The sequence below is a fragment of the Chionomys nivalis genome, chromosome 2 (assembly GCF_950005125.1).
Source record: "Chionomys nivalis chromosome 2, mChiNiv1.1, whole genome shotgun sequence".
Lineage (NCBI taxonomy): Eukaryota > Metazoa > Chordata > Mammalia > Rodentia > Cricetidae > Chionomys > Chionomys nivalis.
Window position 1 is genome coordinate 87,237,246 of NC_080087.1, and position 16,661 is coordinate 87,253,906.

General features: G+C 47.1%; 1 pseudogene; it reads right to left on the minus strand.

Moving 5' to 3' along the window:
* Positions 1-14,611: 14,611 nt before the first annotated feature.
* LOC130869239 (keratin, type I cytoskeletal 18-like) lies at positions 14,612-15,859 on the minus strand (annotated as a pseudogene).
* Between the last annotated feature and the right edge of the window lie 802 nt (positions 15,860-16,661).

Below are 16,661 nucleotides of genomic sequence, written 5' to 3' on the forward strand. Positions count from 1 at the left end.
TATGCATGTTCCCATGGGTGTGGGAACACATATACTTGTGTGTGTGTGTGTGTGTGTGTGTGCATGTGGAGGCCCATAGGAAGCTGGCATCAGGTGTCTTCCTCAGCTGGTCTTGTTCCCTGGGTCCTCTGTCTTTGGTTCCCACACATCACAGCTTTTTATGTGCATTTTGGGCATTTGAACTCCAGCCCTCACTCTTGCGTCATGGGTACTTTATTTGTTGAGGTATCTTCCAGTCTGACCTTTTCTCTTTGTAAGTTGGTCATCTTGGTTATTTGTTGTAGGGACAGAAAACTGACTCACTCCAGCTCTGACCCTGCCCTTTAGTTACTCCTGCAGTACAAGATGTCCCTGCCTGGGAGTCTTGGGCAGTGCTTGCCCCCCTGTCTGGTGAGCACCCTCCACCCCGCCTTATCCTCCTCAGTGGTGTTGTCTCTGAGGGAGACTCGTTAAGATGCAAGATGTTCACAGAGAGGTGAAACAAGGGCGAAGGGGACACCCCCTCCTGCATGGGGAACTCAGGAAGGAGACAAATCAAAGGCTTCAGGAAGTTCCTGAAACTTAACGCATTTACCAGGCCCCTCCCTGCCAGAGCATATGTAAGTAGTTAAGACTTTCAGGAGATGGTCTCAGAACAACCAAATAAGCCTCTTTATTTTGTATGTTTTCTGGACTTAGGCATTTTATCGCAGCCTCACAGAAAGTGTCAGACAATGACCTTGATGCGGTATGTGAAGGAAACGCACCTGCTGAATAGTATGAGCTCCTGAGAGGGGAAGAAAGGGAGTTTGTGGGGGTGTTTGGGGTAGCCTTATGAGGAAGACAAAGGCTGGAGCAAGATCTTGAAAAAGGGAGGGAAGAAGGGAACAGAAAGTAGAAAGGCCCTAGGTTGATTTCCAAAGGCAGATGAACTCCCAAGTTCTGTTGCCTCTGAGGAAAGTGTGGCTGAGGGTGGCGAGGTAGGCAGGGTGGCGTGTGTCCTTGCATGCCGCGTCTGGCTTCTGCACCGAGAGAACACTAGCTCCTAGCAGCAATGCTCAGAAGGGTTGTTGAATAAACACTCACATTCTGCATGACTCCTGCCGCTGTTAATGAGATTAACTAGACCTCTGTCTCCTTTCCTGACTTCCAGGCCGGCCCTGAGCCTTGCTTCCCGGCCATGCGAAGAGAGCTCCGGGCTCAAGCCCAGCTGAAGGACCACTGATTTTGATGTAGGCAGCCTATGTTTCATCCTTAATTTGTTGGTGTATCTCCCCATCTCTCAGGGGATCACTGACTCCATAACAAAACTGCCTACCCTTTAATTTTCACTAGCAGCCCTCAGAATCTTCTAGAAGCTCACTAGTGATTCCTACAAAACGCCTGAAAGCTTTTCCCTGTGTTTGCCCTCCCGCCCCACCTCTGCCAGCTGCCTGCAGCCTGATGGGGAGCCCTGTGCAGTCCCTGCTTCTCAGGACTGACAAGAAGGGCGTGTGGGTTTATTTTTTTAATTTTATTTTTTACACGCAATAGGATGTCTAGACAAGTCCATCTTTTCTGCATTTGACGTGGAATCTTTGTCAGACACAGGGGACTCTGGAGAAGCTAGAATCTAAAACAGCTTCAGCGGATGAGACCCCACCAGAGAGGTCTGTGGCACAGTGAGATCTTTATTCTGACGGGATCTTTAATAACTCTTGGCCAATCCAGCTTTTTTTATTCCTCCCACATGAAATTAATTTATTGGTTGTATGGTTCAGACGTCATTTGGCTCCCACTTCAGCTTGTATACCCTAGCCTCTTTTGGAAAAGACATATTATTCTTAAGAATGATTGTCTTGTAATTCTTTTGTGTCGTTTGACTCTGTGGTTCCATCAGCTTCCTTGAGGGCTGAGCAACTACCTCTGAGTCTTATTGCCTTGTTATGTGCCTGTATGCATGCTCAACGGAGCTGGGGAAGTGTGAAATGGGGCTTGAGAAAGGCTGGAAAGTTGGTGTGTGTGTGAGTTTATGTGTATGTGTGTTTGTATGTATGTGCATGTGCATTTATATTTCTGTGTTTGTGTATGTGCATGCATGTGTATGTATGTGCATGTATGTATGTGTGTTTATGTGTATGTGCATAGGTGTTTGTGTGCACGTGTGCATGCATGAGCATGTGTTAACACTGACACACGAATACAGAAAAAGATGGCTGAGAAATAGCCCTAACGCTCTCTACCTGGTTGTGGTTGCCCAGATTGAACATCATCTCAGCGTCCTGCCAAGAGGAGTGCCCAGAGACAGGTGGCCAGATTTGAACCCCGATTCTTCCCTGTACTGGTGTGACTTTGAATGTGTTAGTTTGTCACCCTACGGCCTTGATTTTCTTACTTGCAAATGGGACTCATAAAAATGCCATGGGCGGATGAAATAGGTCCATCTGTACGCGGCCCTGGCAACAGAGCCTGGCGAGTGGCAGGCACTCTATAAATGTCAGCTGATGGGGTCATGGTGACCTCCTGCGGCTGCTTTCCTTGTGATGGGCTAATTGCCTTGTTTGGGGAGGAGGCCTTCCCCACGCCCTGTTCCATTTGATTTAAGGGAGGCTACATGTTGATATTTATTTATGTCCCATCTGGCTCCCATACCAGTCCCCACAGGAGTCGCAGGACTGTGCCAACCAGACCCTCAGTGAGTTTCCCACCGTCCTGTGTGGTCTGCCCTCCTTGCACATGCCCACCATCCCTCCCTGCTCTGGAGTCAGCCTTGTCTGTGTGTACGCACGTACTCTTGCCCTCCCGACTCTCGCCTACCCGCAGGGTATGCTGCTTGAATCTACACTCCCCCATGCCCACCTTAAACCTGGCCTGTTTCGTGAGAGGTTCAGACTCTAATTGGAGCTGGTTTGCTCTGGAGCCATCCCTGGAAGACAGAAATGGTAGGCTATTGTCTTCTAGAACCTTCTGGACCGGGAGGACCAGGCAGGGGCTTCTCTACATCTGTTAAATGAGATAGATAAGATATTCCTTGTGTAGCGGTTTGAATCAGAAATTGCTGCCTCCAGAACAGACGTGCTTAGGGCTTCGGGTCTTTGTGAGATGGCTGGGCCATGAGGGCTCTGCCCTCATCAGTGGATTAATCCATGGTGGATTCATGGCCTATTTTCTTTTTTTTTTTGAGATAAGGTTTCTCTGCATGGCCTTGGATGTCCTGGAATTAGCTCTGTAGACCAGGCTGGCCTCAAACTTGCAGAGATTCACCTGCCTCTGCCTCCCGAGTGCTGGAATAAAATTTAACTGTGTATGCATATGTTAAAATTATTTCTTACTTTGAGAGAGAACATTTTCATCCTTTGAGGATGTCATCCATGCAGACAGTGTATTTGAGGTCCAATTCCACTTCTAACCAACTCCTCCCAAACCCACTCCATCCCTCCCCTTCCAACTTAGTACCCTGTGCTGGTTAAATACTCAGGGTTGTGGGGCCACCCACTGGAGCATGGTCAGCCAACAAGGGGCATATCCTTAAAGAAAACTTTCCCTCCTTTGGAAGCCATCAACTCTTAATAGCGGTAAGTTACCTGTGGGAGCTCCAGAGACCCTCTCCTCCCTACGGTAGGAAGTGAACCTGGTTGACACTGTGCCTGCAACCACAGCTGCTGTGTGTGTGGTGGTCTTGTCATGTGTGCGTGCTGCGGTCTTGTCATGTGTGTGTGCTGCGGTCTTGTCATGTGTGTGTGCTGCGGTCTTGCCATGTGTGTGTTCTGGTCCCTGGTTCCTGTTTTGCTCAGTCCTCCCCAACCTCTGACTTGTACATTTCTGTCTCCTCTTCCATGTCAGTCCCCAAGTCTTTGGGAAGGGTTGACGTTCTCTCTACTTTGATCAGTTATGCCTCTGAAGGAAATTTTAGACCCTGGCCCTGATTCTGATTCTGTCTGCCAAAAGGCGGGGACAGCTCTGTTCTACTCTCTGCACGGTGATGTTCAGCCTCACGACAAGTTCCAGAAACAACGGAACTGAGTGAGAATGGTTTGAAACCTCGGGAACCGTGAGCCAAAACAAGCCTGCCTTCTTAGTGCTGATCTTCTCAGGCACTTCTTCACACCGTTAGAGAACAGACTGACATATTTTATCATGTTGAATTGAATGTAACTCATTTTGAGAGAGTAGTTTAAAATGCCTGTTGGTTTGAGACTAGCCTGGGATGCTTAGTAAGACGTTCTTGACACCCCAATCCCGAACAATTAAGACCAGTCAACCAATCAATAAAAAACCTCTTCAAACCAATTAAGTTTTGAATTCAGATGTGTTAAAAGTCACTCCTTTCAGTATACTGTTCTACATATTTAGACAAACATGACCCCTTGACTCATTACCATCATCATTAAGATATTGTATGGATCCACCAACCCCAAAGGCTCTTAAAGTCCTTTGTCATCCAGCCCTTCCCACACCCTTTCCTCTTGGTAACTGCTGTGCTTTCTGGCTGGTTTTGCCAGCCTGTGTTTAGTGTTTAGTTTAGCATCCGATGGTTCTCACTCAGCAGAACACATTTCAAATTCGTCCACATAGTGTCTATCAGCACTTTGTTCATTTTCGTTGCTGGGTAGTATTCCACGATATGGATGCTTTGTAGTTTGTTTGCACATTAGGGTAGTTATGCATAATTTTTTTGTAAAATATTTGGACTCAATTTCCATTTTCTAGCAATGCAGGGATCTGACAGAAAGATACTTCAGGGGTCCATGGAAGGCAGCACCACCCAGACATTGCAGTAAGTTTTCCCCAAACAGCTTTCCTATCTTGAAGCAGCAATGTATGCAAATTCCAGCTGTTCTTCATCCCCACTAGCATTTGGGGCTCTGTGTTTTATTTTTGTGTTTTAGCTAATGCACCAGGGATACAGTGGCATCTCATTGTGACTTTAATTTGCTTTAATGTCTAACAATATTACACACCCCTTATATATGCTTATTTGATATTTGTCCATGCTGGCTAAGTATCTGTTAAAAGTTTTGTTGACTTTTTATTAGGTTGTTTATTTTCTCATTGCTGGGTTTTGAGAATTCTTTATAACAATCTGGATTCAAGTCCTTCCTCAAATATGTGACTTGCAAATATTTCCTTACAAGCTGTGGCTTGTCTTTTAATTTGCTGAACGTTGTCCCTTGTAGAGCAGACGTTTTTAATTCCGATGGAGTCCAAGCCTTCATTCTTTTCTGGATTGTTCTGGTGGTACCGTTCCAGCAGTTTTTAATTTCATTTTAATTTTTCTCAGACTGAGGACAGTGTTAGGGTGTGGCGTCCAGGCGGTGGCTTTGTGAGGAGCTGGCTTCTGCTCCACAGCCCTCCCTTGGTACAACCCTCCCACACACTGTGCCTTCCTGTCTGCGCAGCCACTTCCTTATGGGGTCTTCTCATTCTGGGAGCCTCACTGCCTCCTATGACCCCCAAGCATGGCCCTGTGCTCATCCCTTCTTCCCTGCTATTAGGAAACACCTGACAGACGCGACTTAAGGGACACTTATTTGTTACTCTTGGTTCATGGAAATTTCAGTCTGTCATGATGGAGCAAGCACAGCCAATCAGCGTCCTCCACATGACTGTCGCCAGTGGGGGCTGAGCATCAAAATGTAAACTTCGGGGGACGTTTCATATTAAAACCAGCACGTGTTAGGACTGCTGCTTTCTATCCCATGGGCTTCTCTAAGTTTGAGTATCATAAAACAAAGCAGAAATTATCTCTGTGTCATAAAGAAGGGTTTGCGTCTGCTCTAACATCTGGATAGTGGTAGGTTCAACAGACCTGTGAAGTATCTTTCTCTTTGATCTCTGAATCCTGTCTGCTCAGCCCTCTTTGTATCACTTGGGTAGAAGAGTGGGCTCCAGATGCCTCGTGGTGCAGCCTCTGCAAGGTCCAGGTCAGGACTTTGGCGCCCGAAAGATGCAAGGCTCTGGGGGTAGAGTTGGAGTCTTCTACCCTTCCCACAAGAGATCTGGAAGTCAAATCCAAAGTCCTGACCTAGCATCCTTGCATGGGAGCACGGAAGTTGATGTTAGCCCCCAAGGGCTAGGGCTTGGAGGCCAGGCTGCAGGAGGGGTGTCTCTACCACCCAGGGGAACTGGCTATTGTTTACCAACCCATTCCCACTGTGACAGCAATGTTAAAAGCATCAGCTGGCTCCTCTGACCCCGACCATGTCTCAGAGCTCTGTGGCTAAAGCAGATGCCTTGCTCCGGTAGTAGGAGGCAGAATCTGTATTTCTGCCATGGCTGGGAAGCACAAAGAACCTCTTCCTATGTATAGCCCTGCTCACACCCTAGATACCTGCTTTATTGAGGCTCTGTTCACACCCACACACCTACACGTTAGTGTGGCCTGCTTACCCCCAGACACATACCTACACACTAGTGTGGTCACACTCACACCCTGTACAGCTACACATTAGTGTGACCTGCTTACTCCCCAGACACACACCTACATACTAGTGTGGCCCTGCTTGCACAGCACACACCTACACATTCATGTGGTCATACTTACACGCTAGTCACCAACACGTTAGTGTGGCTCTCCTTGTCGCCCCCACACCTACACAGCAGTGAATCCCTGCTCACACCCACACACCTACACACTACTGTGGCTCTCCTCACACCCCCCACACCTACACGTTAGTGTGGCTCTCTTCACACCCCCCACACCTACACAGCAGTGCAGCCCTGCTTGCATCCCACACACCTACACACTAGTCTCGGGGAGAGGGGTTTGCTGCAGGCCTCAGAGCATGCTTACTTCACTGGGAGCCATCCTCTTCCCTCCACCCCCATCCTGGTCTCAGCGCAGCTCCTTGTCGTGGCTGCTGACCTTCCGCTGTAGTCATCCCCTCCCCTGGGCCCTGGAATTGATTTTCTTCCTTGTGGCATGTAAAGATTCAAAGTTTGCCCCTTGCTCCCTATCCCGAGAGACCGCCTATATTAGCAGCTTTGTTGGGGACAGGGCGACAAGCGCTGGCCATCCCCCGTGGGGAGGGGTAAGAGGGGGGTCCCTGGAGCATCTCTCAGTTTCTGAGTGGTGTCTGTGTCCCAGGGTAGCTGTTAGGTTCTGGGGACTCAGTGGGGGCTGACCTCGCTCAGTAGCTCCTTCGCCAGACTTCTTTTAAATCAAGAATCGGCGGCTCTTATCTCTCAGCATTGGAGTTAGTCCTCAGTGATCTCTTGTGGCCTTCCCTACTCTGAAGGAGGAGAGGCACAAATGCAAGCTGAGCTAACTTCTGTGTGTCTGTGGTAGTGCCCTCTTCAACTTAGCATCTTGGATTGAAGCCTCCTGACCCTAGGCCACCAGGGTCCTTCCTGCTATCTCCTGCTCACAGTCTCTCAGGCCTGGGCCTAGGTGTCTTGTCTCTACCCTCCCCACCCACCCTGTTTGCCCCTTCCCTGCCCTGCTGATTTTAGCTCTTCCTTGTCTTAAAGGAACAATGGCAATTCTAGTTGTCAGGGTTTTTAGCTGGATGCTGGGTAAAGGGGGCAGCGGGGGTGGGGTGGGGCGCGTTATGGGGGAAGGGGTTTCGTTTTTTTTCTCTGCCTTTGTGCTTTCCTGAATGTCAAAGACACAGCCCATCCCAACTGAGACACTCAGGTCTTCGTCTCTCTGTGGCAGCCATAGTGACATTGCTAGAGAATACATCAAGTCCCAAGTCACTGCCTGACCACCTCAAATAAACTCAAATGGTTTGAAATCCCTTAACCATTTATCTGCCTGGGGCTTGGTTGCCAGCTTCAGAATCCCTGCTGGTTTTTTTTTTTTTTTTTCACAACAGTGCCCTCCAGACCCTATCCCCTTGAAATTCCCTGAATGCCCCGCCCCGCCCTTCCTGCTGACTTTAGTGCTCTTGTTCATCCTTCAAGTTTCAGTCTCAGGACCCAGCATGTATTATTGGACCAGCCCCCCTCTCTTGCCTGTAGTGACAGGAGCTTCTGAATTCACAGCTTGGGCACCTCATATAGACATTGTGTTTGCCAGGTGCTGGGCCCAAGGAGAGCAGGGAAGTCAGGAGATACTTTCCTTCTTCCTAAGGCCTCCATGCTGGTACCAAGACATGGACAATAAGCAAGGAAGCCAAGCAATAGGATAGGGCGTGACTGCAAGACCTACATGGAGAAGCAGGCACAGCAAAGATATGGCCTTCTGAGAATGATGGATGGACTAGAAAGAGTCCAGCCCCCCAGAGATCAGAAAGAAGGGTGTTCCTGGTGTGAGCAACTGATATTCAGGCTCAGGCCAAAGCTGATGTGTTTCGAGATCTTCAGGTCTTCAGGTGATGCTGTGGGAGCTCCTTCAGCTCTTTCAGCTAATAACCTTTAAGATGCCTACTTGGGCGTGGTCTCTTATACTGTAAATGCATCTGTAAAGCATGTGCTCTCCCTGCCCTCTTGCTTTGGGTTCTCATGTCCAGCTGCTGGACTCTGTTCCCATTCCACATTCGTGCAGAGGACTGTGATCTAAGACAGTGATCTGTGAGTCTCCCCTAAATAAATAATCCTTTATTATATGTAATTCTGAGCTAGTGTGGGATTATTTTGTATCTTCCACCATGAAGGTGAGACCACACATTGCTTATGCAGGGGGGGATTGTCCCCCATATGCTCCTTGCTCCATACACTACTTTCATTACTTTCAGTTACAATCCAGAAATATAATAGATGAGACCATGGAGACCCTGGGCAGTAAAGATCTTGCCATACAAAGATGGGGACCTGAGTTTGAGCCCCTGACCCCACCTAAGAAGCTGGGGATGGTGCCACACACTTATAATCTCAGCACAGACGAAGTGTTGATGGGCAGATCTCTGGGTCTTGTTGGCTGGCCAGCCTAGCAGTATCCATAATTCCCAGGTCAATGAAGAGACTGTGCCTCAAAAACAAACAAATCCAAAAATAACGAAGTAGTGGCACCTGAGCAATGGGTGTCATTCCAGGTTGACCCCTTGGCCTCCATATAGACATGCACACATAACTAATCTGGATAGTGCTAAGAAAATCAACATGATGTTCTTTTGCTGACTTTTATGTACGTAATCATGTTAGAAGGAAAAAAATGACTATACTGAAAAAAACCAACATAGTGAGTGCTAGCATGAACGTCATTCATGAGACAAGCTCATTCCCACGTACTGGTTAAGATGTTATAAGTTGCAGCTGCCCATCATGAGTCCTGGCCCGGGAAGATCTGCTAGACTTTGCCACTCTTCACACCCAGATGTGTCAAGCTGCTTTCACCCAGAGCTGATTGAAGGATGCTTCTAGATTATTCTTAATTCATGCTAAACCACAGATAAATAAATAGTTATGAAAAGCTTTCAGTGTGAGAACCATTTTGGCATACATATTTTAGGATCCCATTTAAAGAATTCCCTTAGTTGAAACATCGCTAAAATATCAAATTATCATAAATCAAGATAATTCAGCAGAAACTTTAATTTCTTTCTATCTTTAAAAAACCTATCAGGATGTGGTGATGCACACCTGTTATCCTGGAACTCAGGAGGCAGGGTCAGGAAGAGCAAGAGTTGAGTGAATATCAGCCAGCCTGCAAGCAAGCAAGCAAGCAAGCAAGCAAGCAAGCAAGCAAGCAAGCAAACACACTACCTAAGTGTTGTGTGTGTTACAGCTCAATGGTAGGACAACTGTTTAGAATCCCCCAGGGAGGGATTACTCAGTGGTAGAGCACCTGCCTAGAATCCCCCAGTGAGGGGCTGGGGTGTGGCTCAGTGGTAGAGCCCCTGCCTAGAATTCCCCAGTGAGGGCTGGGGTGTGGCTCAGTGGTAGAGTCCTTCAGGCATACTTCCAGCTTAAAGAGCAATGTCAAATATTGGTGTGTCAGTATGATTTGTTTGAGACAGATTGTAAGTTTGTGCAAATCTCTTTGTGGTTGTTCAACCTTATCTGGGTAGACGTAGAAAAGTGTGCTAGTACCGTACAAGTCTCTCTATTCTTTCCTAGTTTGTGAATGATTAGCAATTGAAAATAATGAATTTCAATCTTAAAGACACTATTAAAATTCCATAAATCATGTATGAACTGAAATTCATACCAATCAAACAAAAAGGTAACACCACAGAGTTTGCTCTGTTTTAAATTTTAAACACAAATGAACTTTCAAGTGCCCACTTCAGGTGACGGAGTCGAAGTGACAGAAGTTCAGGTAATTTGTCTTGGCTGTCACTGGGCCTTCCTTGTTTGCTCTAGATCTACTGTTTAAATGCAGAGCCGTGCCGCTCAGAGCACTTGGAGACAGTGACTGCGCCTGTGTTGATACTGAGCAACTCGCTGTTAAAACACACGGATGCCCTTGAGTCTGTGTCTGAAGAATCCATCTCTCTTTTTCAGCAGGTTCCATGTAGAATTATTGTATATTAAAATGTAAGGGAAAATGTACTAGTCAAGACGCTAAGTAGTGGTGGCAAACGGGTTCAGAGCTAGACTAACAGAACATGCTCAGATTTCAGGAAGGACTAGATATCATTATTATTTTTATATGTGTAAATGCTTTCCTGCATTTATGTTGCTGTACCACATGTGTGCAGTGCCTGTGGAGGCCAAAAGTGGGTGATGGATCCCCTAGAGTGAGAGGTGGTCATGAATCACCATGTGGGAATCGAACCTTGGTCCTCTTCAAAAGCACCCAATGCTCTTTCTTCACTGCTGAACCATCTCTCCAAACCCAGAAAGAAGTATTGTTTAATTGCTGACATAATTTGGAGTGGCAGAAACATGGAAATACAAACCCGCTTTAGGCACCGTGGGTCTACTGTCTGCAGCTGGGGGGGGGGGTGTTTTCTCCCCCTCGCTGGAGGTCCATCGCCATCTGCACTGTGATGGATCATAGTGGGAAGGAGTTGACAAGAACCACAAAGGGGTCCTGTCGATCATGACAACTGGGTGTGAATTTGGCCTAAGCTCAACACACTCCTGTGCAGCCAGGAAGAGAGGCCTTCCTACCATGGAACATTGCTAAGGATCCACAAAATTCCAAAATATAGGGGTGTCCTTCCCACCAGAGCATGATCTACTTGGGTGGGCAGGCAATGGTTTCATGCACCTTTGCTGTTAAGGTTTGGTTGTGAAGTGTCCTGCCAAACACACTGAAGGCTTAGTCTCCAGCCATTGGGACTAGTGAGAACCAGTTTGATCCTGAGGGCTCTGAACTGACCATAGTGATGCCATTATTTAGAGGTGTTGGGATGTAGGAAGCTGGGCCTGGCTGACAGTGTTGATGATGGGGTTTGTCCTTGCAGAGGTCACCTTGTGTCTAGTTCCTCCTTGTCTTTCTTGCTTGTTGTGAGCTGAACATCTCAGAACTATCACACTCATTCTCTTGGTGTGAGAGAATTGTCTGTATTCTGTCAATCATGTTATAAATAAACACTGATTGGCCAGGTAGGAAATATAGGCGGGAAAACCAGACAGGAAGTAGAAATGATGTAATGAGAACAGGAGAATTCTGAGAAGGAGGAAGTTGATTCCTCCCATTCCTGCCCAGACCACCAAAGCAGCAGGATGTGAGCTGCCCCACTGAAAAAAAGTACTGAGCCACATGGCTAACATAGATCAGAAAAATGGGTTAATCAAGATGTGAGAGTTAGCCAATGAGAGGCTAGAGCTAATGGGCTAACCAGCTTTGTAACATACAGAGATCTATGTGTGATTTTTCTCTGGGACTAAACAGCTGGGGAACTGGACAGGACAAAAATCACAACAAGCAAGCCGGTCCCATTCATGTTACACTCTCTCCCCCAGTATGCTCCAAGTCACCATGGGTCCATGGGAATGGAGCCGGCTCAACCGTGTATCCCTGCTGTAAAACTGAGCAAAGCCAAATCTTCCTTTTCTAAGCTGCCTCCCTCAGGTATTTTTTCACAATAACTTACACACATTTTTTTAAACCCAATGCTTTAGTTTCTTTTACTGTTGTTAGTGAAACACTCTGGCAAAAGCAACTTGCGGGAGGAAGCATTGACTTTGGCTTCTGATCTGGACACTACAGTCCACCATGGCGGGGAAGGCTTCGCAGCAGGTGGCCGATGACTGGCTGATCACAGTGCATCCACACTCAGGAAGAAGAGAGCAGAGAGCGACGAATGCTGATGTTTGGTTCTCTTCCTCCTTTTTCTACAATCCAATCCATGATCTCGCGCCCGGGGAATGGTAGTACCCACAATCAAATGGGGGCTTCCCACATTAATTGACCTAATCCACATCATCCCCTATATGCATACCCTGAGGCCCATCTCCCAGGTGACTCTCGATTCTGCCAAATCGACAAGTAGCACTAACCATTGTCTCCAGCATGTTCCCCTGTGCTTATGGGAGACTGACCAGACAAGCGGATGACCCACAGACCATATAGATACACAAAGATTAACCTATAACCCACAATTTGCAGGGACTGGCCCGGGAAGTGAACAAGTTGTCTCTAGTACAAGTTCAGGGACCAGGCTAGAAAACCATAGTTGAGTAACAGTGGACTGGGCTTAATTAATAACTGGAAGTATCCACAATTATGCTTTCTACTTAGGCCTTAGGAGGATGCCAATACTTACTTTTAAGTAACCGCACAGAGCACCTAATGCGGGTTAGCATGCCCACAGCCTCCCCACGCCAATAGGGCACACTCGAGGCTTTCGCTACTTTTTCATCCTCAAAAGCTTCCCACCCCTTTGTTTCCCTTTGAGTGTCTGCCAAACAGGAGGTAGAGACTGACTCCCTTAACAGGACCCAGCTGTTTCTGGGTGAAGAGCCGCTGCATGTGTTCCGGCTGGGGTGGGCTTCTTTTTATGACCATGCTCGACTCGCATAACAAACGAGTGAATGAACAGATTACAACTTTGCCACTGGAAACTGTCTGGAGGCATGGAAGTGCTAAAACAGATGAGGGGGAAACCAGCAGCAGCAGCAGCGGCAGCGGCGGCAGCAGAGACGGACACGGAGACACTGCAGGTGCAGGCTGCAGGAGGCACACATCCCTCCAAGTCTCTGTCCGCCAACCTCCGCGTGTTCAGTGCCTTACACACATGAGAGCCTGCTGTACAAAGGTGTGTTCGGGGGGTACACGTTCAAATAATAGCATAGCCTTTAAATATGCGACTTTATTTAAAAATTAACGTTACGTGTGTGTTTGTGCATGTAAGTGCAGTGACTGAAGAGAATTTACATTCCGGGGAACCAGAGCTGAGCCGGGTGTAAGCTGCCTGATGTGGGAGCTGGGAACTGAACTCGGGTCCTCCAAAAGAACAACAAGGAGCCATCTCTGCTTGGTCATCTCTCCACCCACCAGTAAAGCCTTTGAAATTGCACTTTGAAGTGTTTCTCTAGCTTTCCAGAAGGGCCATAGAAATTTGCTGGGGCATTTGAAATGGGGGAGCACTACCCAGCTCCCCCTCTTCACCGACTGCGTCATTTCCAGCCCTTTCTGCTCCTTGAGTTACACTTCTCTGGTATCTAATGGTGCACACAGACTTGTGGTGTGCTCATTGGGTTTTTGAATTCTTCTTATAAACATTGCATATTTTTACTTTTTCATCTCTATTCCCACTCCCACCCTGTGCTACTTCCACAGCCTTAATGCTATAATTCTGTCATATGCTTTAATAGATGGTATGCTATGTCTTGCTTATAATTCTCATTTTCAGAACTTTTTGTGTATTTTCCTCTAAAAGGGTTTTGACAGAACTCAAGTCCTAAAATAGTTGACAAGTACATTCTTGTCATGCAGTATTACCAGACAATAACACACCTCCCATAAGTCTGTCTCTTTAATTTTCTTAATTTATAAATTTCAAATTAATTATTTTGGATGCTGGGAATCCAATCAAGGACATGTTATAAAAGTGCTCTATCACTGAGCCACGCTCCCAGCTCCTCACTGGGGGATTCTAGGCAGGGGCTCTACCGCTGAGTCACACTCCAGCCCCTCACTGGGGGATTCTAGGCAGGGGCTCTACCGCTGAGTCACACTCCAGCCCCTCACTGGGGGATTCTAGGCAGGGGCTCTACCGCTGAGTCACACTCCAGCTCCTCACTGGGGGATTCTAGGTAGGGGCTCTACCGCTGAGTCACACTCCAGCCCCTCACTGGGGGATTCTAGGTGTCTTAGTTACTTTTCTATTGCTCTGATATGATACCATGACCAAGAAGACTTATAGAAGTCTTACAGTTTCAGAGGTCTAGTCCATGACCCTCACCCTGGGGAGCATGACAGCAGACAGACAGGCATGTTACTGGAGAAGTAACTGAGATCTTACATCTTGAGAAACAACTACTGTGTACCCCTGACTGACCCGGAAGTCACTTGTAGACCAGACTTGTCCCTAACTCACAGATCCTCCGGCCTCTGCATCTCTACCAGTGGGATTAAAAGAGTGTACCACCATAGCCAGATCTTTCAGTTCTTCTAGTTCTTCTCCTTTTTTCTTTTTTACCTTGATTGAACTTTAGAGTTTTAATATTTTTATTTGAGAAACTCATTCTTAAATTTACTTAGAAATTCAACATTTTTTCCCAGTGATCTTTCAACTTTGATTGGTCCCTTAGTCCCCAGGGGTAGCCTCCTTCTCAGCCTTGGTGCCTCGGAACTCCCAGGGGTAGCCTCCTTCTCTCAGCCTCGGTGCCTCGGAACTGTAGTGTCATTGGTCTCGGACACCACTTTGCCATCCATGACCATGTAGGTGGTTGTCCTCTGGACAGTGTGCACAGAGTTACTGGAGTCCAGGGCACCACAGAGACTGAAGTCTGCCCCATCTTCCAGCAAGCAGCGGTAGGTGGCCATCTCAGACTCAAGCTTGACCTTGATGTTAAGCAGGGCTTCATATTCCTGGGTCTGGTGCTGCCCCTCTGCCCGGGTTTGTGCCAGCTCTGACTTCAGATGCAGAAGGACTCCACTGAGCTGCACCATCTGCATGTCGTATCTGGCCTCCATGCCCCTAAGGCTGATCTTCTGATTTTTCATGGCATCTAGGTCAATCTCCAAGGCCTGGAGGGTGTGCCTCAGGTCTGTGAGTGTGGCCTCAGCACCTCTGATTTCCACAGACTGGGTAGTGACTACCGTGGTGCTCTCCTCTCCTCAGTCTGCTGGCATTGTACTTGTCTAGTTCCTCACGGTTCTTCTGAGCCAGCTTCTCATACTGGGCCCAGATATCAGCCATGATCTTGCTGAGGTCCTGGGATTTGGGCGCATCCACTTCCATGGTCAATCCAGAAATGGCAATCTGGGCTTCCAGTCCTTTGACTTCCTCTTCATGGTTCTTCTTCATGAACAGCAGTTCCTCCTCAAGGGCTTCGATTTCTGTCTCCAGCTCCAGCCTTGTGATGTTGGTGTCATCTGCTACCTTTCCGAATCCATGGATGTTGCTCTCCACAGACTGGTGCATATCCAGTTCTGTCTCATGCTTGACTCTGAAGTCATCAGCAGCAAGACGAGCTTTGTTCGATGATGTCATTGTCCACAGAATTCACAAAGATCTGAGCCTTCAGGTCCTCAATGGTCTTGAGATGGTGGCCCCAGTCTCTGACGCCCTGGGACCCCTTCTTCTCCAGATGTTCTGGGATTTCGCTCTCCAGTCTCCTGTTCTCGGTCTCCATGCTCTGCACCCTGTCCAGGTAGTTGGTCAGCTGGTGGTCCAGGTCTTGCACGGTCTCCCTCTTGGTCTGAATGCCACCCGTTCCAACCAGGCCTGCAGACCCCACAGAGCCACCCCGGACGCTTGTGGAGCGGGACACGGAGATCCGGGAATCGGAGCCCCCGGCACCTGCAAAGACGCTGGCCGCGCTGCTGGCTGGGTGTCCACACAGAGCCCAGGGACCGGTAGTTGGTGGAAAACGTGGTGGAGCAGGTGGTGAATCTCATGTTGTCTGGAGAGGAGAGTAAAGCAAGAGACGAGGACAGGAGTTTGGACGGCTGTCAGAAATTTAACTTTTTAAAACATTTATCCAGACAAGGTCATGCTATGCTCAGTCTGGCTTCAACCTGAGATCCCTTGAGCATTGGGAATATGGGAGTGTGTCACCACAGACAGTAATAATTAAATTTAGAAAGCTGCAACTGTTAATTATTTTTAAGTTTTTTATTATGTTATTATTTCTAATTTTGATTAGTCACAAGAATAGTTTGACGAATTCCCACTATCCTTTACCAATTATTTAAACTTACTTCATTTATTTTCTACCTGTATATAGCCATGATTGGTATGTATATGTATATATATATATACATATCAATATATATATTTATATACAAATATACATATACATACCAATTATACTAATATTTATAATTATTATACATATGTTAATATTTGGTGAATATTATTATGCACACTAATATTTTTTCTAATTGTTTGTGAATAAGTAGGAATAATTCCCCTTCTAGCACACAATTCATATTTCAATTCTGCTGCTTATCCAAATATTGCCCATTAATGGTTGTCTCTTTTTCTCCTGCAGGGTATGATCCAGGATCAGGTACTGTCTTGAGTTGCTTGGTCTTTGCAGCCTTCTCAGCCTTTCTTGACCTTCAGTCTTGAAGAACATAAGCTACTTAGTTAGCTTTCATTTGGGGCCATGTCTTGATGCCTATGTGTCTAGATCTGGTTTCTACTCTGTCAGGAATGACTAGTAAACAAGACTGTGCTCCTCTTGCTGTGTGCAGT